General features: G+C 39.2%; 1 long non-coding RNA gene across 1 annotated transcript in view; it reads left to right on the forward strand.

Annotated features, from left to right (window-relative positions):
* The window catches only part of LOC103882384, a 176,375-nt gene extending 153,538 nt beyond the window's left edge, over positions 1–22,837 (forward strand). Inside the window, exon 5 of the long non-coding RNA XR_644190.4 lies at positions 22,452–22,837. This is a non-coding gene — a long non-coding RNA (uncharacterized LOC103882384). The remainder of the gene's footprint in view (positions 1–22,451) is intronic.
* Positions 22,838–23,116: the final 279 nt, after the last annotated feature.

Here is a 23,116-nt window from a genome sequence, read left to right on the forward strand (position 1 = left end):
AAATATTGATGTCTTATTTTTCATACTCAAATTTTTATTCTATTTATAATTTATTGTTTATCTCTTTCAATATATACACGTGGAGCTATTTACTCCAAGGTATACTCCAGTAACTGGATGAGTCCATCAGAATGGAATCTGATGCATACTAAAGTCTGCATTTAAAACCAGAGTCACCTCTAACCCTTAGACGGGACCAATTGAGAGTTCCCTCAGAGTCTGCTGCCCCCTCCCACTATTTGGTCAAGGGTACATTGACACTTGTCCTTCAGATATATTTTATTGTCACATGACTGTATCAATATTCTAGTCTCTTTTCTGCCAAGAAATTTCTCTCTCTCTCAGTAGATTTGGGGATACAGTAGATATAAGGCAGCAAATTTATAATCAGACTCCACTCAGTGGCCCTCAAGATCCAAAAACCAATGGACATACAGGTGAAGAATTGACACATTCCCTCCCACCAGTGAAGGCTGAACCCCAGGCCAGCCAGAATTCCGGCTGTGTGATTAATAGAGACTAAACATGTCTTTTCTGTTGATGCTTTTGTCTGATAAAATTTCTCTGTAAATATAGAGTGACTTTCACCTATATTCCTTTCAGAGGGCTATATTTGGTGATGAATTCACTGTCCTGTAAAAATATATATACATTTACCCAGCCGGATAAGAGGGAAAGGAAAATAAGGCACTGGTATTTATTGATAGCTAAAAATTTGAGGCTTCAAATACATACACTTTGGATAAAGTGTATATTATAGAGAAAGTTTTAGCTGGTAGCTGAATCCTTTAGCTATTACTCTGTAACAAATCACCCCAAAACTCGGTGGCTAAAACAACCATTTATTGTTTCTAATGGGTCTATAGTTTAGCTGAGCAGTTCAACTAATCTGTGCCAGGTTTGACTGAGTGTGTCTGGACTTGCTCATGGGTCTGTGGTCAGATGGTGGGTTAAGTAGAAGCTTCATAGTCTAAGAAAACCTTAGCTAGGAAGGCTAGGATCTGCTTTAGAGGATCTCTCATTATCTGATAAGTAATCCTGGTATTGTTCACATGGCAAAAGCAGAGGTCCAAAGAATGAGTGAAAGCATGCAAAGGCTTTTGAGGCCTAGGCTTGGAATTGGCACCCTGTCACTTCTTCCCCCATTCATTCTTTCACCAAAGCAAATCTCAAGCCCAGTCCATGTTCAAAGGTAGGGAAATCAACTCTAATACTTGATGCAATGATTTGCAAAGTCACATTGTGAAGAGTGTGAATATAGAGAAGTTATTAATTGGCTGTCAATTAATCTACCAGAGTAGTTATCACAGATGCCCTACAATGTCTCTTGCTACCAGGTTGCCTGGTCGGAAACTTTGGGCCAATGTTCACTAGGATGAGTATCCATTTGTTGACTACATTAAGTGCATATGAGATAGATAGATAGATAGATAAGCACACGTATGATAAGTGTTTTGAAGGAAAAGTTCACAGACTAAATAACCATCTAAAAAAAAGACTTGACTTAGGCTGAGAGGTCAGAAAATCATTTATTGAGGATATAACGTGGCATTGAACTCTGAAGTCTGAATAGGAGAAAAGGCCCAGGTATGTACAAGGCACCGAAGTAGGCAGATATGAATATGGCCCCTTGGAAGAACAGAAAAGAGGCAAGTGTGGTTGAAGCAGGAAATTGCAGGGATGCAGTAAAGATAACCTGCGCCCTATTTTGCAGGCCCTTGTGTTTAGGCCATGTTAAAGATGGGAGTTTTTAATCCTCAGAAAAATGAGAAAGTTTAAAGACCTTTAAGAGAGTTCCCAGATCAAATTTCCATATTCATAGAATATCCCTGACTGTTAAAGGGAGAATGGATGCAAGGGCCTCAAGGGAAGACATGGAGTGATAAATTAGAAAGATATTTCAGGTGAAATGTGAAAGAAGCTTAGATGAAAGTTGTCACAGTGGAAATCAAGAAGAGAAAGGCCCTAGTAATATTTTAAGAATGAAATTGATGGATAATGAGGAATAGACTTGTTTATGGCCTCTGCAACTATGTAGATGGACATGTTATTGACTGAGTTCAGAAAAATGAGAGAAGGTTCAAGATGAGGGGAAGGATCATGAGTTTGGCTTAGTGTAAGTGCCTTTGAGACATCCAAGTGAAGACTGGAAGACATCTGAGCTAGAGACGTACATCAGGGAGTCATAGGTATATAGAAAGTAATAGAAGCCATGGACATCAATAGTTCCCTGAGGAAGAGAGTTGATAGTAAGAAGGCAGGAAGCTCCAGGATCAAGCCTTGAGAAACTCTGAAATTGAAAGCTGGGTAGAAGAGGATGAGAATATACTAAGGAGAAGTATCTAGACAGGTAGGAGGAAAGTCAAGAGAGTGTGGTGTTATGGATGCCAGGGGAACAAGAGTCCATGCTGTTGACTATTACTGAGTGATCAAGGAATTTGAGAATGAAACAGCCCATTGGTTGTAGTGATGTGGAGGTCATGGCCAACTTCACTGAGAATAGTATAGGTGCCGAGCAGTGGGGCGTATGAAGAGAGAAAATTAACAAACAGACCCTTCTAGATGTCACACTGGTAGTTTGCTTCAGAGGATTCACCTCTGAAAATTCAATAGAAGTCTTGAGATGTTATAATTCCCCTGTTTACTTTGTCTACCATCTTCCTCTAGAGTTTGGTGAAACAAATTCTTTCATAGGATTTTAAATTTGGCCCCTTCATATTAGAGTGTGTGGGAATAAAAGACTAGGAAACTTTTAGCAAAAATGTGAGACAAAGGATATTCACCTTTGTGTATCTATTCTCTTGGTAATACCTGGAATTTATATTCTTTCCTATATCTACTCAAGCTTAGGTTAAGTACTCGTTAATATTTGTAAGTAGTAAGGTAAGTATTCCATTAATGTTGTCTCTTAGTAATTTAGGACCTAACACTCAGAATTTTTGGTTGCTCTCCCAGCGCACTCCTTCAGATCTCAGTGTTATTCTAAGTGCAGTCATCTGGTTCTACAGAAGTGTTCACACACAATAATTGAAAGGAAGGAAAAGCCATTGTCCTGTTAATATTAACATATAATTCTGGTATCTTGCTTTAGGTCCAAAGCTATAATTGTATACCAGAAGACTCTGTTTCTACTTTTGCTTTTCAATTCTTCTCTTTGCATGGTGATAAATTCTTATCAAGGCTTTTGCCTTTCCCACTTTGAGTCATTTCTCTATGTAGTACAGCAACATTTTTTTCAATGATTCATCTTTGTATTTCACATATGCAGTATTTCCTCATGTATCCTATTATTTAAAAATATGTCCCAATTTTTGCTAATTTTTTTTTGGACAAATTATTACTGCTAAGAACAGTGACAGTGAGAAACAATAAGTGATCTCTATTTACTAGGTAGATTTTTACAAATGCTTTAATAAATGGCTTGAGAATACTTCATAAGGAACAACCCTCTAAAAAGGAAACACATTTTTATTTAAATCTCTTGCTAATACTCAGGGTGTTTCATTTTTCCTCCCAACTTGCTTCCTTGTCCTGGTGACCTCATCATCAGTCACATGTCACCAAACTGGAGAAATTAAATCTGCACCTTGGTGGCAATACTCGTCCCACCACACTGACAGAGAGTTCTTTTGTCCTTTGGCCATGGGGAGGTCCTATTAAGCCATCAAAGCTCACAGCTGGCATGTGGGCAGGTTGAAGAGGAAAGAATAAGACAGAGCTCTTATTGTTTTAGATGGGATTCTCTTTCCTTGCTACTTTCTCCATTTTTCATTCATGGGAAATGGTATGCCTCGTCAAAGAAAACGCTCTAAATATAAGAGAAGAAAGTAGAATAAAATGAGTCACTGTGAGATCAGGGATTTCTATCTGGGAATATTTATCTTTTTAAGGCTGTCAGAGTCCACATTTCTGCTTGTTGTTAGAATCATGATCATTGGTCACATGACTTCTGTTTTATTAATAGTGGGCTGTACTTTTCTGGAGGATAGATTGGCTTCTAATAGCTGCTTAAATCCATGTGGAAACTAAGCAAAGCAGGGAAGAAGGAGCAACAGTCTGTGGTTAGAGGCTTCGGTTGGTAGCAGGGTGATTGAATGCAACAGCGCTGCCATAAACTGATGAAGTGAGGGCCAGCTGCTGGCCGTTGCCTGCCCTGCACCAGCTTTGTGGCCAAAGGCATGTGACTTACCCAAAGTCCCACTTCCTCCACTGTAAAATGGGCCTGGTAATAATACTTACCTCATATAGAGTGGTTATAAGGATTTGATGAGTTAGTATGTCAATAGTAGCTGCTACTTAGGACTACAGGAGTGGTTTGTTGAATAACACATGGGTTCTCTCTGTCACTAAGAATGTCCTAATAGTTAATGATTTATTGACTGATTTCTCTGGGCCAGGTATTGTGTTTTATGTGCTTTAATTTTTTTCATTTAGCCTTCACATAACTCATAAGGAAGGTACCGTATAATAGTATCCTCATTGTATGGATGAGAAAGTTGGGATTGAGAGATATTAACTTTCTTTTCATGATCCATACAGATACCTAAGCAGCAGGACTTTCTAACCCTAGGCTCCTGAACACTGCAGCATACCACCCTCACCAGAGGCCCTGCAGGGAGCCTTCCTGCCCATCATGTAGTGTGTTTTCACTCTCTAAAACTATACACACTAGGGTGAGTGTTTGAACCAGAAAATTCAGCTATTTGGACTCAATTTTTGAGCCAAGATAACTGATTATAAGTGATAATCCCTTTTTGTTAGAGGAGTGCAGACTTGGATTTCAGTCCTAGTTCTATTCCCTACTGACTGTGTGACCTTGGGAAGTGTATTAGTCTGTTTTCACGCTGCTGATAAAGGCATACCAGAGACTGGGCAATTTACAAAAGAAAGAGGTTTAATTGGACTTAGAGTTCCACGTGGCTGGGGAAGGCTTACAATCATGGTGGAAGGCAAAGAGGACCAAGTCACATCTTACATGGATGGCAGCAGGCAAAGAGAGACGGAGCTTGTGCAGGGGAACTCCTCTTTATAGAACTATTAGATCTCATGAGACTCATTCACCATCATGAGAAAAGCACGGGAAAACCCACCCCCATGATTCAGTTACCTCCCACTGGGCCCCTCTCACAACATGTGGGAACTCAAGATGAGATTTGGGTAGGGACACAGCCAAACCATATCAGGAAGGTTACCTAATTTTACCAAAACTTAGTTTCTCACATTTATTTTATGTCCATAGATTCTTCTTCCTAGGATAACTCTGAGGATTGGCTGAGATGCATATTAATAATACTTCACAAATAATGTGTTGCATTCTGTTGAGTAAAACTCAGATGGGGTTTTGTTGAGGGTTATCTGAATGGAAAATCTCCTGAGAGCTGATTTTGGGCTATGTTAAATTAACTGTGTCACTATTATAGGAGAGCCAGTTATTCTAATCTGTCCTGCTCATTCAGCGTCCTACAAGTCCAGGCCTAGAGCTTGAAATAAGAAACTATTTCCATTCAGTGTTTTCAAGTAATTGGCCATCACAAGTAACAAGATGGTTTGTTGTAAATGCCAATAGTGATAGACTGAGTTTGAAAAAAGGAGGGAGGGGGGTGGGACTTATTGACCAGAGAAAAAACAAGCCAAAGCCTCGGCTAATTTGTGTAATCAGCTTTATCAATTTGCATAAATTGTGCATCAGGCTATATTCCTCTTGGGCATAATAAGCCCAAATTTAGTTTTTCTAATTTTAAAGTCATCAGTTGCTCTTTTTTTTTTTTTTTTTTTTTTTTTTTTTTTTTTGCTTCTTCTGTTCATTTCTGGGGCTTGTGTGGGTCACACCTCCATGCATCTGTCAGGTGGTCTAATGCATTCCTAATTCTCAGGGACCCTGTCAGTGCCTTGCAGTAGCATCTAATGCTTACTCTCCAAAATTGGCCCAGCTTTGACCTTAGTCCTACACACTATTTACGTCTCTGTCTATATTTCATGTGCCTCTTCTTTTGTTACATCCTTGTTCAGATCAGGATGTGCCAAATATTTTTAAATGAACCCCTTCTATTTGCTGCTTTCTTCAATCATATCCTTTCAAATGACTCTGCCAAATTCTAGATTTTTCCCTAGCAAGCTTCTGTCCTAGATTCCACCCCTTGCTTTCTCTCATTACTTCTTTCTCAGCACTCATGACTTTTGCTAAGGATCTCTAGATAGTTCCAAAAGGTCTCAGAAAGTTTTGATTCTTCTTTGAGGTTTAATAGATAAACTGTAATGATTTTAGGGCTGCAGTGTAGATCCCTTTTACCTCCCTCTTCTCCTAACCTTGTGCTACTCCCTCAGTTCAACCCCTCCCCATATTTTTCCTGCATCGTTTTTGGGGTATTCTCACTGATGTCTCACAGATATCAATTCATCTTTCATATTGCCACCACAATCTGAGCTTGGAAATGATTGAAATCTATCTAATCAAAAGAAGTGATTACAGAACTTGTTCACCAACTATACTAATTAGAAAACTAGTGAACATGCTTGAAACTAGCAAGTATTCAAGAATATACATGAGAAAACACTATTTTATATAGCATGGTAGGTAGCATAGACAAGGTTATATAAGTTGAGAACATCAATAATTTTTAGAAGGGTTTAAACTTATGGATAATACTTTAGACCGTATCCTTAACCTTTGGACGGTGAGGTCACATGGGATCCTGGGCCACAAACCATCTTCAATAACCAAACACTAAGTTCGTAGACAATTGGTAAAACCCAGACAGTATTTCTTATGATTTTACGCTGTCCAGAGGGCTGAACTGCTGACATAAAAATCTTTATCTCAAAGATGCAAATGCAAACCTAATGTCCTTTTTAAAACAGTAGCTAGTTATGGCACTAGAGATGTTTAAGCCCCAGGCTTTACAAACAATTTTATAATATCGTTAGCCTAAAGATTGCCCCTGCCTCTATTTCATAACACCAACATTTGCAAATCTGGGCATTTGCAATTTTTTCTGTTTCTTTCAATGTCACCGGAACTGTAGCATCTGCTTTCAGAGAATAAACTTTGCTCTCTCCCCTCAAACCCATGGAGAATGACAAAGAAGAGGAATGATGAACTTCTTTTATGCCCTTAGCCTCAGTCACGGCCAGCCTGATCATATTTCCTTTGGGCTCTGGCTATATTGGCCAATCATTTTCATGGCTGGTTTAAAGAGCATGTGCCTAATTTAGAGCTGCTGACACAGGGCAGGGAAGCAGCCACCTGGCAAATGCCTTGGGCTTTGAATGATTCCACTAACTTGAAGCCTAGGCCAAGTTCCCCTCAAGTTGTACTGAGGTTTGTAAACGTTTTGGCAATGCTGGGCTAGGACTGGACCAGGTAATCAGAGTTTCATGGTCCTCAGCTAGGTGTGAAATTTTAATCAGAGGGATTTTATTTTTGCAAAAATATAAGGCACCACCAGACATGTCACATAGAATTAGGCGTTGGATTCACTGAGGTTCAAGATGAGTTAGATGGTTTCTTGTAATATGGCAAATCCTCTCCTCTTTGATGGGGCATTAAAAATAAATGGAATCAGGGTAGTTCTGGTACCCCTTCACCTTATGGGGAAACATTATAATATAATTTTTAGTTCATCCACATTTTAGAACTGGATAATTACTTTCCATTTTAATTGCAAGATGGCATAGAAAATGCATAAGCTTCAGCCCAAAAATACACTCTCTGATCCAGTAGATATTGTAGAAACCACTTGCTATTATATCCAATATGGTCTCCAGACACACTCCAGACTCTCAGAAGTTCATCTAGAATGGTTTCAGCAATCCTTATATCTGAAAAATAAATGCTAGACACAGAAGACATTGGGACATCAGGCTAAAATGAGAGCAGGCTCTTACCCAGCAAGACAAAGCCAGAGCTGGCTCCTATAAAAGGGAATGTAAAGCTTAGTAAGGAAGCAGGGCTGACTGCTAATGTGGAGGATGGATGAGGAAGATGTCTCTGCGACTTGGTATACCAAACTCCACAGAGCTCATTCTGGAGAGACAGAGTCCTTTGAGTATTCTCTGCCAGACCTCTGCCAAAAGCTCAGACCAAGTCACCATATGCTGCCTATTATAGGGGTAATTCACATGAATGCCATGTGATCTAATTTCTTGCCATCTCTTCTTGACCTTGGGCAAGTCACCAGGTCTCCGTGGGTTTTGTGGTAACTTCTTCCTCTCTCTGACTGGGATGTGGAAGCCAGGGGTGGGAATGGCGGGTAGTACTGGGCACAGAACAGAAGGTGGCTTCTAGAATCGGACTGCTTGATTTGAATTCCGGTTCTGCACTTTCCAGCTGTGTGACATTGGGAAAGTTGTTTATTCTTTATGTGCCTCAGTTTTGGCACCCATAAAATGGGGTTAGTGGTAGAATCCATCTGAAAGAGTTGTGAGGATTAAATAAGTTATAGACAAGAAGGCTTTAACTCAGTAATCCCTCAATAAATATGATGATAATGATGATGTCTCAGCCAAAGAAGCCATGCTGTGTATGTGTGTGTAACCAGAGAGAGGTGTGTAACTAAAGTGATTTAACAAGGGAGCCTGAGCCGAAGGTGTGTGGGCTGTGATAGAAAAACATAAGTCCAGGGCACAGGGATTTCTAACCCCTCACTCCTTGAGTCTGAGGACAGTGAAGGTACTGGGGATCTCAGGTCACCAAGGTCCGTTTCTTCACTGACTACCAGTCTCCTGGTTTCAGGCGCAGGGGCTTGTTAATGTCACTGCCAGTTGTCTCACTGAGGAAAAACTAGACAGTGGGTGGGACACAAGAACTAAGAGCTAAAGGAGGTGGGATTCCTTAGGGGTAATTGAGCAAAAGTTTAAACTTTCTCTTCTCAAGTGAGGAGAGTAGTCAGGACATGCGCCACTGGGCTGTTAAACATTCCTGGAGGGCTCAGAGAAATCCAAGGCGAGGATGTGGATCCTTTCCCTGGATGTGGAGAGGCGAAAAAGGTTTGTAATGTGATCAGAACCTCAGTAATTCAAGCTAACAAAACTAGATCTATTATTTACATTTCTTCCCTCTTGAGGCTTGCATTTTCACAGGTGGGGCTGGTCATGAATATGGTCATTCCTTTATCTTTTTCTCCTATTTCTCAGCTGTGATAGGATGCCTGTCATTGATTTGATACCTGACTGCTTGGTGTGATTATTTATAATCTGCTCATGTTTTCTTTTTCCAAGTTTGTTCTATATCATTGTCATGAATACCTCCATAAAATGGAAATAAGACAAATTAAAGAACTGCCTTATTTCTGTTTACCAGAGTACTTAAAATTTGCTCTGAGCCATTCTTCATGGGAAAGACAGACAGGAGTACTGATTATACTTAGGTTTAAAAGTCTTAGTTGGCTGCATTTCTTTATCTCTCTCATCAGCACAAGTAACTTGACTGTAATCATTATGTTTTAAAATAAAAAGAATGTTTTTTAAAAAAATTCTTAATTCTTTAAAATACCTCTAGAAAAGTCATATAGTAGGTCTCTAATAGCTAAAATGAAGTAGCAGTTGATTCTTAGTTATCTTCTTACACACATTAAATGAAACACAATATTTTTGTGAGTTTTCTTGTTTAATGGAAACTATACTGTTAACTGCATTTGTAGAAAGTGAGGAAGATGGAAATGTATCAGCTGAAGGTGACTCAGTTGAGGCAGGAAGTAAGGGAGGCTTTCCCTGAGAGAAAACTTTGGTTAGCTTTTGTGCAGTAGCTTGACTGGTCCATGTCATTGAGGGATGCTTGAGTACCATAGAGAAATCCTTCAACAACATGAAGAGAACTTTAAGCCAATTATATACCTAAATCCAACGTTGACAACAATAAAACCTGTTAGAGAAAGAGAACACATTTGGGACTTTTTATTTTAAATTGACATACTGTAAATTATTTTGTATTGAGCATATAAATGCAACCAAAACCCAGTAGTTTCTAATAGTTAATTTATGCATGTATTGAGTTTCAAATATTAATTTAGTAATTCAACAACTACTTGAATTTCTTTATCAGGAATCTCTGCATTTCTGTGTCTTCTCCTGTGCCTATCCCATATGCACTCTAGAGTCCTAAGTAGCACGATATAGTTTTCTAATTGGTTTTCTTGGTTGGGATCATTTATTTTTAATATAACACTTTGTCAATATTCTTAATATTCTTGAATTTTCATTCATTTAATACGTACTTTTTTCATCGTTCTTGCAACAAACCTAGAATTATCATAGTTCTAGATATAGAAAATGCAGACTATGTTTACCTCTGAATTTAAAGAACTTTGTAATATTACCGAGAAGATAAAAATGCATGAAATGACAGTAGCTTGACAGTGTTAACTATCTGTGTAATAGGGTTCCCAAGAAGAGAAAGATTTTGATTGTCAGTTTGCATTGTCAAAGAGGGGACCATGGGAAGGCAGGGCCCTGCCTGGCAACTGGAAGAAATAAACTTAGGGGATGGAGAGAAAAATTCCAGGCAGAAAGATTGGCATGACCTGAGGCTTGTATCATCGTTAGTGTTTTGATTGATTTTATTACCTTATTGGAACAGGCAGCCTATATGGATGTGGGGCTTAGAATGGGCCACACTCCTTTGAACCCACCCAATTTGAGATTTAACACTGCGATTTTAGACAGCAGCAATGGATGGCATCATGAACTAAGAGTAATTTGAGACCTGAGACCATGTCCTTTTCATTTCTCTGACCCCAGTGCTGGGCACTTACAGGTTATCAACTGAATGAAGGGATCTTTCAAAATATAGAATTTCCCTATGCAGCTTGCCTGAGAGATCAATCAGTCAATGCTTGGACAGATCCATTGATTTGAAGCTCTCTTCTTCCCAAATCCATGCCATTGTTGGACTCTTAATTTCTAAAAGCCCTTTTCAAATAATGAATTGAAAATTGCGTCCAGCAGCTTCTGCCCACTGGTGCTGGTTGTACCTTCTGGAGCCAATTTGGCAGCCCCACCACTCAGTCAGGTGGCAAAACATCTTCGGCCTGGTCCATTTTGGCTCGGGTTGTATAGACACACCCATGCGCTTGACTTCCTTTGGGGATGTTTTGCGAGATTATCAATCAGCATGCTCCAAAACCAGACAGGATAGCCTAAATGGCCTGCACCTTTTGTTCTCTTTTGGTGGAAGAGAAAGACACACTGACCCTCCTAAAATCCCCAGAAACCCTGGCAAGTCACTGATTCTGCTGTGAATACGTTGATGGGAGTGATTCTAAGAGGCATGCCTTCCAAATCCTGGGACATTTAGAATCTCAGCTGCCTGCTACCTTAGGAGGGTAACCTCTGCTTTCCCTCTACGTACAAGAAAAGAGCTCCTTGAACACACTGGCTAATCTATATTTTTATTTTGTTTTTCAAGGCAAATTTTAATAACTTCTGTTAGTGTCATCTTCCTATTTGGCAGTTTGTGACCTGAGGTGATACCCACCACTTTGGCCAGAATATCCAGGCAGCAGGAGATGCTAGCAAGTTAGGCAAGATGGGGTTGCAGTAAAATTTTTTTCTTTCTCCTCCATCCAAACTGTTTTTCCCTGGGATTTTTCCCTGGGACTTTTTCCCAAGCGACATGTCAGCTGTAAAAACACGAATCTTCCCTCCCCTGGCGCCCCGCACCACCGCCCCCCGCCACCTCCCAACACATATGCTATTTATCAAATCTAAGAATAAAAAGAATGCAATTTCAAGAAAGCTTTTAAAGATTTCAATTTCCTTAAAAAAAAAAAGACAAAGCACATGTGATCATCTCGAGGTGTCATGCTGAGTGTTTGCTGTTTGACACTTAGCTGTCATTAACAGCTAAGCGTTATTCTTATTTTGTGGGTAGAAATAATCAGGGTCTCCACACATGCCACATGTTTAAATCAGTGATATTAAGAGTCTCCATTCAGTGAAATTTGCTGACTGCACTGAACTCACAGTTTGTGAAGCAGCTTTGTGCTGGTTGAAGGGGAAGAGAGCTCTGGCCATTTCTGGCAAAAAGCAGGTCTTGTTTTTCATTACTCCCTGGTGATCGCAGGATATCTGGTGTAGTGGGGTCCAGTATGGCCACATGTGGCTATTAAGCATGTGAAATGTGGCCAATGACATGCTGTAAGTGTAAAGTATGACACTATTTCAAAAATTTAATATAAAAAAGTAAAAGTCTCATTAATGTTTTATATTCCACGTCAAAATAATTTTTTGATGTATTGGATAAGATGAAATATTACTTATTTCCACCTGCTTATTTTACTTTTATAAGAATTGCTACTATAACATTTAAAATGACATACATAGCTTGCAGTATTTTTTGATAGGACCATATTGATCCTAGAGAGGCAGGGAAGGTGTTGCCCAAATGGAAATCCGTGATTAATCCATTGTCACCTCATGAATGTAATTTCTTAAAACATTAAATGACATATTTTCTCCTGAATTGAAAAACATTATTTTTTATTTATCCAGAAATCTAAGACCATGTCCTTGTTTTGGTACAGGTTAAAAGGAAGTTATTTTTATTTATTTTATTTTATTTTATTTATTTATTTTTTTGAGACGGAGTCTCACTCTGTCCCCCAGGCTGGAGTGCAGTGGCCAGATCTCAGCTCACTGCAAGCTCTGCCTCCTCGTTTCACCCCATTCTCCTGCCTCAGCCTCCCGAGTAGCTGGGACTACAGGCACCCGCCACCACGCCTGGCTAATTTTTTGTATTTTTAGCACAGGCGGGATTTCACTGTGTTAGTCATGATGGTCTTGATCTCCTGACCTCGTGATCCGCCCACCTTGGCCTCCCAAAGTGCTGGAATTACAGGCGTGAGCCACCACGCCCGGCCAAGGAAGTGATTTTTATTAGCTGTTTTAGTCCATGGGAATGCAATGTGTAGTGTTCACAAGTGTAGTGTTAGCAATCATGTCTCTAAATTTCATAGACTGCTCAATGGGGCTCTTCCCTCCGCTTTAGACTTTCTGCTTCCAGATTTGGCTTGGTTTGTATGATTCTATGGATCACATATCTGAGTGTTACTTAAACTCCCAAACCCACTGGACTAGAGATGAAGTACATAGATCTTGGGAAATCATTCAACATACAGCAGGGATCTCAGGGCACTATTGTTACAGGACACTCCTTTTCTGAACCTGCCTGAGGCACCAGTGTCTGGGTGAACCATCCGATCTCCAATTTTTATCCTTAGATAGTAATTTAACTATAAGCCATGTACTAGGGTATATAAATAAATTATGGCTATTTCTCTTAGAATGTGTGAACATCAAGTTATCCTATTTGTTTACTATTCTTGACAAATTGTGAATTATCTTTATAGCATTTATTTACTATTCTATATTTATCTTTCACTTAAAAATTATTAAAAGTGAACATGGTTGGGAAATGTTACTATATTTAGCCTTTTAAATTAATCCATGGTACAGTTTTTCCTAGAATGATCAGACACACAGACCTTGACTTGAACCTGAATTTCTCACATTCCTTACAAGTAGTTATCTCATGAGTTTGGTTATCCTCCTGGTCTCCTCACTGGCTCTAAAGGGAGGCTTTTGACTTCCTTCCTTCATTTTCCTTCCACACCTCTAGCTGCTGGACCCTATACCCTCCCTACACAACCTTCTCTGAACTCTCTCTAAGGTCAGAAAAGGCAGGAGTGATGGGACAGGTGTCTGATTGTTCTGGGAAGGGGTAAAAGGGAAAATCTTGGTATCTAAATCTGCACTGTTCAATATGGAAACCACTAGCTAAAGGTTTGACTATCGAGCACTTGAAATATGGCTAGTGATATGTTGCAAGTGTAAAATGCATACCAAGTTTGAAAGAAAATGTCTTATTTTTACAAACATAAAACTACGACATAAATCTGGCTGTCATAACTCTTTTCCTATTTTGAGCCTCCATTCTGCAAGAGTTGGGGAAACAGAATCAATTTGGAGTCACCCTCACCTTCTCTCCTTTGCCTGGATTTGTAGCTGCTCTGGGGGCTTACCTGATCCCAAGACACTGTGGGAATGTGAGGCCTAGCATCCTTCTGCCTCAGCAAGACCCCTTAAGAGCCAAGGCTTGGTTACTTCTCCCACCATGCTGGTTGCTGGAATCTCAGAGAAGCTGTCCAAGGCCCTTTCCAACTTGCATGCTGCCATCTAGCATATGGTGTGATTTTGGGTTCCCTGGAACATGCTGGAATGTAGGAAGCCCTCATGGGCTATCTGAAGCTCTGTTGGCTTAGACCAGGCATGGGCAAACTATGACCCACAGACCAAATGGGGCCTGCTGTCTGTTTATGTAAATAAAGTTTTATTGGAAGATAGTAATATTCATTCATTTACATATCACTTGTAGCTACTTTTGTGCTGATGACAGGACTGAATATTTGTGACAGAGTCCATGTGCATACAAAAGTTAAAATGTTTACTATCTGGTCCTTTAAGGAATAGTTTGTCAACTCTTGACTCAGACACACCAGGTACCCATATCTTCTCTGGGCTTTTCCCACCTTCCCACATTCCCAGGGCTCTACCTGAGGACTGGGGGTAGGTTTCTTATACTTTCACATCTCATCAGCTCTCATTTCCCCCATATCTCCATCCCAGACTCATAGTGAAGGTGTCAGAATCTAGGCTCATTTCTCAGGGACCTCATCAGCATCTAAACTCTCATCAATTCCCTTCAGGAAAAGAAGACTTGCTTCCAGTTCTTTAAGTATATTTCCAAATCATTGTCTATGCAAAGTCTAGGGTTTAAAATTCAAATCTCAGATTTTTTCTCAAATTTCCATTATGCATCCCTTTCCTGGATCAGTGAGCAAAAAATGGTTTAGATCAGTGTCTCTTAAAGTGTGGACCACAGGACAGGAGCATCAGCATCACCTGGGAATGTGTTACAAATGCACATCCCAGTCCCACTGAGCAGGAAACCCTTGGGGTGGGGCCCAGGAATCTGTTTTGATAAGATCTTCAAGTGATTCTCATGCAGGCTAGAGTTTGGTAAATAGATTGAGTGGATTAGATCAAGTGGACTATATTGAGCGACGTCAGGAGTGGAGACTGGAAGAAAGCATTGGATCAAAACTGCAGTCTAATATTTCACTCCCATCATGGCTGTGCTTATGTCTACTCTTACAGTTCTTTCTCAGGTACCAATCTGCTTTAATTCATCAATGTCATGCCTACTGTGGCCCAGAAACTGTGATGAAATATTCACAGAAGCCTAAGGCTCTTTGTTTCTCCAAGCTCTTGGTACCTCTTTTATTTAGTCCTCTGTCCAGGTCAAGGCTCATCCTTAGTAGCTGGAGATCCATTTCTCCTTCCCTTATCTTCAAACTGGACTGTGTGTACTCAGGGTTACAGTGTGTATTGAGGGATTTGCTAAGCTGTGCCATTAATGGGGAACACTGGGCTAGGCAATCTAGATTTGAGGAAAACCTGTATGGCTAAGCATGGGTAAAATGGAGATTAGAATATACAATTTGCATTTTTTTAGAGAGAAAACAACATATTTGTAGGATTGCTGCAGGCTCTGCCATTACAGCCTCCAGGGAATGTATTCACTGTTCTTTGCCAGTGGAAATGTTTGAGGAGTCCTCGAGTAAGTAACCTGAGGGGTGGTAGAGTATGACTTGCAGACTTAATTTGGGCACTTAACTAATTCATTAATTAGGGACTGTTCCAGTTAACTTCTTTATTCTGTTACTCAGACATTCACCTTTTTACCCATGTAGTCTTAATTCTTAACTATATACTATCTATACTTGGATCTGTTTCTTCCCTCATATTCATTTCTTTCCTTGTCTTCTTCCCCTCCTTTTCACCCTATGTCTTCTAAACTCACTGGTCATGTTTATAAGAAAGCTACTGATTCAGCCAATGTTTGAATAAATGTTTCTGGGTTCTCTTGCAGCTCCACTTTTGCTTTTGTGCTCTGATCAGCTAACCAATGCATCTGATTTATTCTAAAACAACTTTCACCACACACTGCTTACTTAGATATCTCTGCCCAGCCTTCTGCCAAACTCAGCATGTTTGCTGCAGGCTTAGATACTGCCCAGTGGAGCTCCTTGCTCTGGATTCTCCCTATTCACAACCTTTTACACCTTGTTCATGCAAAGCTTTGTGTACTGAATAGACAATCTGCCTCGTGAGATACCTACCTTGCTGTTTCTCTCACACCAAAATGACTGTGCATGTGCAGTAGCATATTCACCCACATTTTCTATGCTCATTTTGGAGCCCTTTAAAAAATGTAACCCTGGAGGGAAATTTCCCACACATTTCCTTTAAGTTGATTCTTTTTCTGTGCTTTTTATTATGACCTTTCCATTTTTGAAGGCTGATGAGTCAACAAGGAAATTTTATGGCCAAATAGAAATGTGAATTTGAAAATTTCCCGTTTCAAGTTTCCGGCATTGCTTGATTATTTTTGCTGTGAGAGTAGTGGTATGTTAGACTTAGGAAAGAAATGAGTCTGTCTTTTTCCTTTTTCCTTTGTTTTGCTAAATAATTCATAGCAAAAATCCATGATTTTTCACAGATCTCTATGTCATATAACACTAAGCTAAAGACAGCAAGTAAGGGGAAAACCTCAGTAATTATCAAGAATTTGGATACTTTTCTTTTATTATCAGAAATATTCATGACCAACCTTGTGTCTAAGTCTAGTATTTACCAGCTCAAATTGGTCACAACCCGCTCCCTTTTAGTTGCAGCCAGAAAAAATTAACAATTGAAATATAGAGGCTTTTGTATTAAATTTTTAATGCTGATTATCTTTTTCTAAGGTTTCTTTTGGAGGGAATATTCTAAATATAGTTGATATGTGATTTTCCTCTGAAGACAATAAAGACATCAGTATTTGACTAAGTTCTGAATTCTACCTTTCCCACTTCCTCAAATATTTAAAATATCTTATTTGAGTCTACTGCCATACCACCCTGAACACGCCTGATCTCGTCTTAAAATATCTTATTTGAAAAAAAAAATCCCCTAAATAACTGACTAAAGAAAAAAATTCACCACAGTGAGATCTCCTGGCAGGTTTCATGGGATCCAACGACTGGAGTTAATTCCATGCCAATGAGAGCTTCATCATCAGTGGTTATGGCAAGAGTTAAGAGCATAGTATCAACTGGGCAATATGATTTTTCAATGAAAGCATTCATTTTCCTCTATAAAAAGAAAGTCATCAATTTGGATTTTCTATAAAGAGAACTATCATAGATCTTAAGTTTTTCTGGATTAGAGGATTTGAAGAATAGTTATCCAAAGAAAATGGCAGTAATGGAAATAAAATATTCTCTATCAAAAAATTCCAGCCAGGCTCGGTGGATCACGCCTGTAATCTCAGCACTTTGGGAGGCTGAGGCGGGCGGATCATCAGGTCAGGAGATCAAGACCATTCTGGCTAACACGGTGAAACCCCGTCTTTACTAAAAATACAAAAAATTAGCTGCATATGGTGGTGTGTGCCTGTGGTCCCAGCTACTCGGGAGGCTGAGGCAGGAGAATGGGGTGAACTCGGGAGGCAGAGGTTGCAGTGAGCTGAGATCTGGCCACTGCACTCCAGCCTGGGTGACAGTGAGACTCCATCTCAAAAAAAAAAGAAAAAAGAAAAAAGATTCCTTTGACTTTTTCCTAGGAAGATAACTGGAGTGGTGGCATGTTACATAACCTAATGCTATCATAAGTACTCTACAGAACAATTGAAAATTGAAAGACTTCATCATAATGTAACACACTGAAAGCCATTTGTGTAGCTGCACTGGATACTGTCTCTCCCTTTCAATAATTGCAAGATCCAACTGTATACTATAAGACTAGATGCATCATTTCATATCATCCATTGCAACAGGGTAGAATTCTGGTGGTGCTCCTGAGGAGAAGGGCCCCAACTGTCAATTTATCCACTTTGACTGATGGAGTAGTATCAGTGTTTGTAGGTTTCCTTTCACGATAGGAGAAGGTAGAACTGTCAATCTCATAAAGCAAGCTGCTTTTCACTCAGGACTTTTCACTGGTACCCCTCCCATGGAAGTCTTGAGAAACTCCCAGGCCACTGTCTCTGTCTCTCCTTCTAAAAATCTTCATGAAATAATGTTTTCTTCATACACTACAAAATGATCATATGCCCAATGTCATTAAATCCTGATAGACCTGCTCAGATTAATAACATCTGATTATCAAAAGGAACTGAAAAATTCCTCTTGTTTGGTATGCTCATTGCATTGAAGAGGAATGTAAGTTTTAAACCATTGACCTCAGTGGGCCTAGATCTGCTCTGCCAGGGGTAAAACTGGGCCTATCTCTTTCTCTCTTTTTCTGTCTGCTGACTCAGAGGAAAAACTACCCTAGAGTGAATCTCAATAGACCTAAAAAGAATGACAATATGTGCAAAATTTAGAGAAAGTAAAGGAGCAACTCCAAATTCAAAATTCATAATCACAAAGCACAGACACGAGGATGCAAAATTAAAATGAAGAAAGCAAAGGAAGAAAGAAACCTCAACTCTGGTGTGTGTAAAAAGCTTAGGGCAAGATTCCCTCTCCAACTGCACCAAGGAGCTCTCAATTGTGCATTCCAAACTCGTTCCAGGAGCAGCACCCCCACTGATGTCGGTGGGAGCTCTGCACTCAAAAGCATTGAAGCAATGGCAATAAAGATCCACAGTGTACGAAGGATTAAAAAACAAAAACAAAAACAAAAACCACCACCAAGAAAAACTGCCTAGCGTGGGCACTAAGCAGGGAGTTTCTGCCCTTAGCAACCAGAGCGGGAATGCAGGGTAGAGACCAAGCAATGAGCCTGTCTACCTGAGATCTTAAGTCCCCCTAAAATTCAGAGCCTAAGTCAGTGGATGACGAAACAGGAGGCACATTTGAACCACCTGGGGAGCTTTAAAAACATAATAGTACCCCAAACCCACCCCTAGAGATTCTGATTTAATTGGTCTGAGGAGGAGCTGGGGCACTGGTGCCTTTTAAAAGCTTCCCTGGTGGTCGTGATGTGCAGCAATGTTGAGATGTGCTGCTCACATTACGAAGTTGCTCAGAAGGTTTCGTGTCTGTGTCACAGAGAGGAGGGTGGTCAGCAGACCTGTGCCTGATCACTGCTTTGGGGGCTCAGGAACGCAGGTGGAATTAAATCTTCATTTATGAAAACTGTAGAGAAAATAAAGTATTGATCTTACTTGAGAGACTTTTATGTTAGTCAATTAAATTAGTACTGTACCTTTCTACTAGTAAAATAAGAGTACCATTACTATATGGAAATATAATGTTCCATAATATTTTTATTGTGAGACAGGGGACGTGTCTTACTGCACTCAAATGTACAGTTTATGCACGACTATAAAGTTAGCTGTAATCCATAAACAGGCGATATAGATCTTAGGTATCTCTTTTAAGATCAGTTGGAAGGAAAATTCCTTATTCCTTAGCAACACCATAGGAAGCAGGATTGCCTCCAAGAAAAAAAAAAAAAACAAAAAAAACTTATCTTTCCTAATTATTTCACGTGAAAAGGCAATAGAACATTCCATTATTCTAATATTTGAAGGGGAATAAATGCTTTTCTGATAATTCTCATGTACATCATTTGAGTATTGCAATTGGAAACTGAAAAAATATGTATTTTCATTCTTTTTAGTGCTACTCACTGAACTACCCTACAGCAAGAACCAAGAGATGTATTTTCCCTGAATGTCACAGCAACAATAGAAAATAACACAATATGTAGGAAGGTTATGTGCTTCCTAGTTTGTTTTGGGGCCGATAGTTTCAAGCACAGTACAAGTAGGCATATTACTTGAGCATTTTCACTTTAGGCTATTTGGAAATGTGTCATTTAAAATGTGGAATCCTGGCATAAGATTTTCACACTGAAATTTTTTTATAACTATCTAAAATGTGTCTTATTTGTGAAAATGCATCTTATTAATCCATTGTGATATAAAATAACAGCTGCTAATATGATTTTAAAGTTTGTAATAAAGTGCATCAAAATGTCTATAGAATGGATCGTGACAGCACAGCCAACAAGCGATATTTCAGGGACTTTTAATGTGTGAGTAAAATGCCAACATGGCAAAAAATGAAAACTCCCAAATGTATCTTTTCTGATTTTGACATTTATTCTCCTAATTCGGACCCCACACCCACTTGTCTCAGGAATTTCTATTGTTAGAAAGGAAGAGGAAGGTGAAAGTCATTGATGCTAAAGTCAGTACTACAACCCCTGTTGCCAGTCTTTATCAGTTAGCTATTGCTGCAAGAATGCGGTGTAGCAAACCACTCTAGCTCAGTTGCTTAAAATCATTTAATCCAGTGTCTCTGGGTCAGCTAGATTTTGGTTGATCTAGGTTGGGCTTAGGCAGGCTTGGCTCCAAGCTGCCGGATAGGTTCATTTCTGATGGGAGGAGTCTTTTGTACTTTTTGGATCAGTAGTTAACCAAGCCATGTTCTTCTTATAACAATGGTGCAAGTGCAAGACAGATGAGTGGAAATGCATGAAACATTTCAAGGTCTAGGCTTGAATTGGTGCACTGTCTCATCTACCTGCATTCCATTGGCCAAAACAAACCACATAGCCAAACCTGATATATATGATGGAAGGTCAGGGGAATATACACCACCACTAATGAGAAGAATTTCACCCACTGCCAATTGCAGCTGTTTGGGGTCATCAGGGGTCAGGATTCTTATGTGTAGTTATGGTTTTACTTTTGAAAATGATTCGATATGCACATAAACGTATAGTCTTGTTAGAGATGATATTGTGTAAGAGCGCAGTTTCTGGTGCTAGGTTGTCAGGGTCAAAATTCCACCTCCCACAACTACTGTCTTTGTAACTTTAAGCAAGTTGCTTAATTGCTCTGTTCTTTAGTTTCCTCATCTGGAACTGTGGAAAGCAATAGTACCTAACTAACCGGGTTGTTGGAAGGATGAAATGATTTATATTTGTTTTACCTTAAAAGATGAATAGGTATCTTTAGCCAGAGTAATATGGGGCGTTCAAGTCTTCCAGAGTTGTTTCTGAAGTTGTCTCTGAAAATATAAACTTCTGGAGGGCAGGAACCATGCCTCCTTTACATACTGTGTAGATTTTCCACTAAATCATCATATTTGGCAAGTGGCCTAGTCTGCTATTTGGGTGATTATGGTGGCTAAGCACAAATAAAAATTGTTTACTTTTCACATCTACTTCCTCTGTCAAAATATGCTGATTGCAACTTCATGACTATCTTCACCTTTCCTTGGGAAACTGAAGCAAATTACATCTAACAAAACAAAAATATGATTCTTTTAAAATATATTTATTTGGCATCTACTGTGGGTAAAGAACCTTACTGGAAAAGTGAAGCCCAACAGAAAAGTACTTGCTATAGAGAGGTAGCATAGGGGGCATAGGTTTTGATGAACAGAGTGAAGAGCTGTCTTCATTGTATATGAGTTTATTCATCTGTGGAATGGAAATAATAACGTTACTTATAGAGTTGTGGAGATTAATGTATAATCTCCACATATAACATGTTAACCATTGTTATTATTAGTGGCAAGATGCCTCATGGCTATGGAAAGAGATGAGAGGGAAGGGTGCACAAAGGACACATTTAAGCTGAAACTTGTCTTCTGAAGATTTGAGCATACAGAGATGGAAGGAACAAAACGCATCTCTGTCAGGGAGTCAAGTTTTGGTTTAGATAGCCTGGCTTGCATCTTTACTCCATCACTTAATATGTAAACTTTACAAGTTTCTTAATTTCTCTGGCTGACCTATGAGTTTCTGAAAGAGGTGTGTAAACAATCTTCATGTATGTTTGAAGATTTGTCAGTTTCTTAGAATTCTTTCTATTTTTGCTTATGTATGTTGAGAATCAGGATAGTCTTATCTTTCTCAGTAAACTGTGCTTGTTCTTTTAATATTATGTAATAGTTCTCTTCACACTTAATAATTCTCTAGTCTATCTCATAGTAATATTGGTATAGTGGGCTCATACTAACATTGTTATAGTAGTTTATTTTGGTCAGTATTTTCCTAGCATATCTTTTCCTTCTTCAATATTTATCACGTGTTTTAGTCAGAGTTCTCTAGAGAGACAGAACGGATAGAATATATAGAGAGCTTTTGAAAATGGATTTAGAAAATTGACTCACTTGATTATGGAGGCTAAGAAGTCACACAATAGGCTGTCTGCAAACTGGAGAACCAGGAAAGCTGATACTATAGCTCATTCAAAGTCCAGACACCTCAGAACCAAGAAAGCCAATTGTGTAATTCTCACTATGAGTCCAAAGGCTTGAGAACTGGAGTCACCGCAGTCCAAAGGTCAGAGAACCTGGAGTTCTGACATCCAAGAGCAGGAGAAGAAGGGTGCACAGGTTCGGAAGAGAAAGTGAGAATTCACCCTTTCTCTGCCTTTTTGCTTTATCTAGGCCCTCAGCTGTTTGGATGGTTTCGCCCATGTTAGAGACAAATCTTCCCCACTGAGTCCAGGGACTCATATGCCAATCTCTTCTGGAAACACCCTCACAGACGCACCTGGGACAGTGCAATCATTCTAATCGAAGGTAAAACCACCTGAGTTTCCTTTCTAGCAGTAGAGGGATGGGTTCAGTGCCTACTGAAACATGGAGAATAAATAATGCTTTGCCAGCTATCTGAGCATCCCTTCATCCAGTCAAGTTGATACCCAAAGCAACCATCCCACAACTTTTAGGTATAATTTTGTTTTAGGTATGTCTCTCATAAACAATATGACAATATTTGTATTTTTTGTTTATATTTATTGAAGCTTACTTATAGGTGGACATATTTCTCCTTGTATTTTATGTTTTATATTTCTAGTTATTCTTTTTGCTTTTTCTCCCCCACCTTTGCTGGTTTCCTTACTCCTTTAAAATCTTATTTTATTTTTTACATTTTAAAAATATAAAACTGACTTTAAAAGGTTAAATTTGTCTATTGAACAAGAGGTTTTAAAAATTATTTCTTAAAAAAGGTTAGAGTTTATACTTCAATGAGAAAAAATTGTTAAAGTTTGAGGATAATATCTTTATGCTTCTCTCAAACATTAAATTTACAAGGACTTTTAGAATCC

This window comes from Papio anubis, chromosome 2 (assembly GCF_008728515.1).
Source record: "Papio anubis isolate 15944 chromosome 2, Panubis1.0, whole genome shotgun sequence".
NCBI lineage: Eukaryota > Metazoa > Chordata > Mammalia > Primates > Cercopithecidae > Papio > Papio anubis.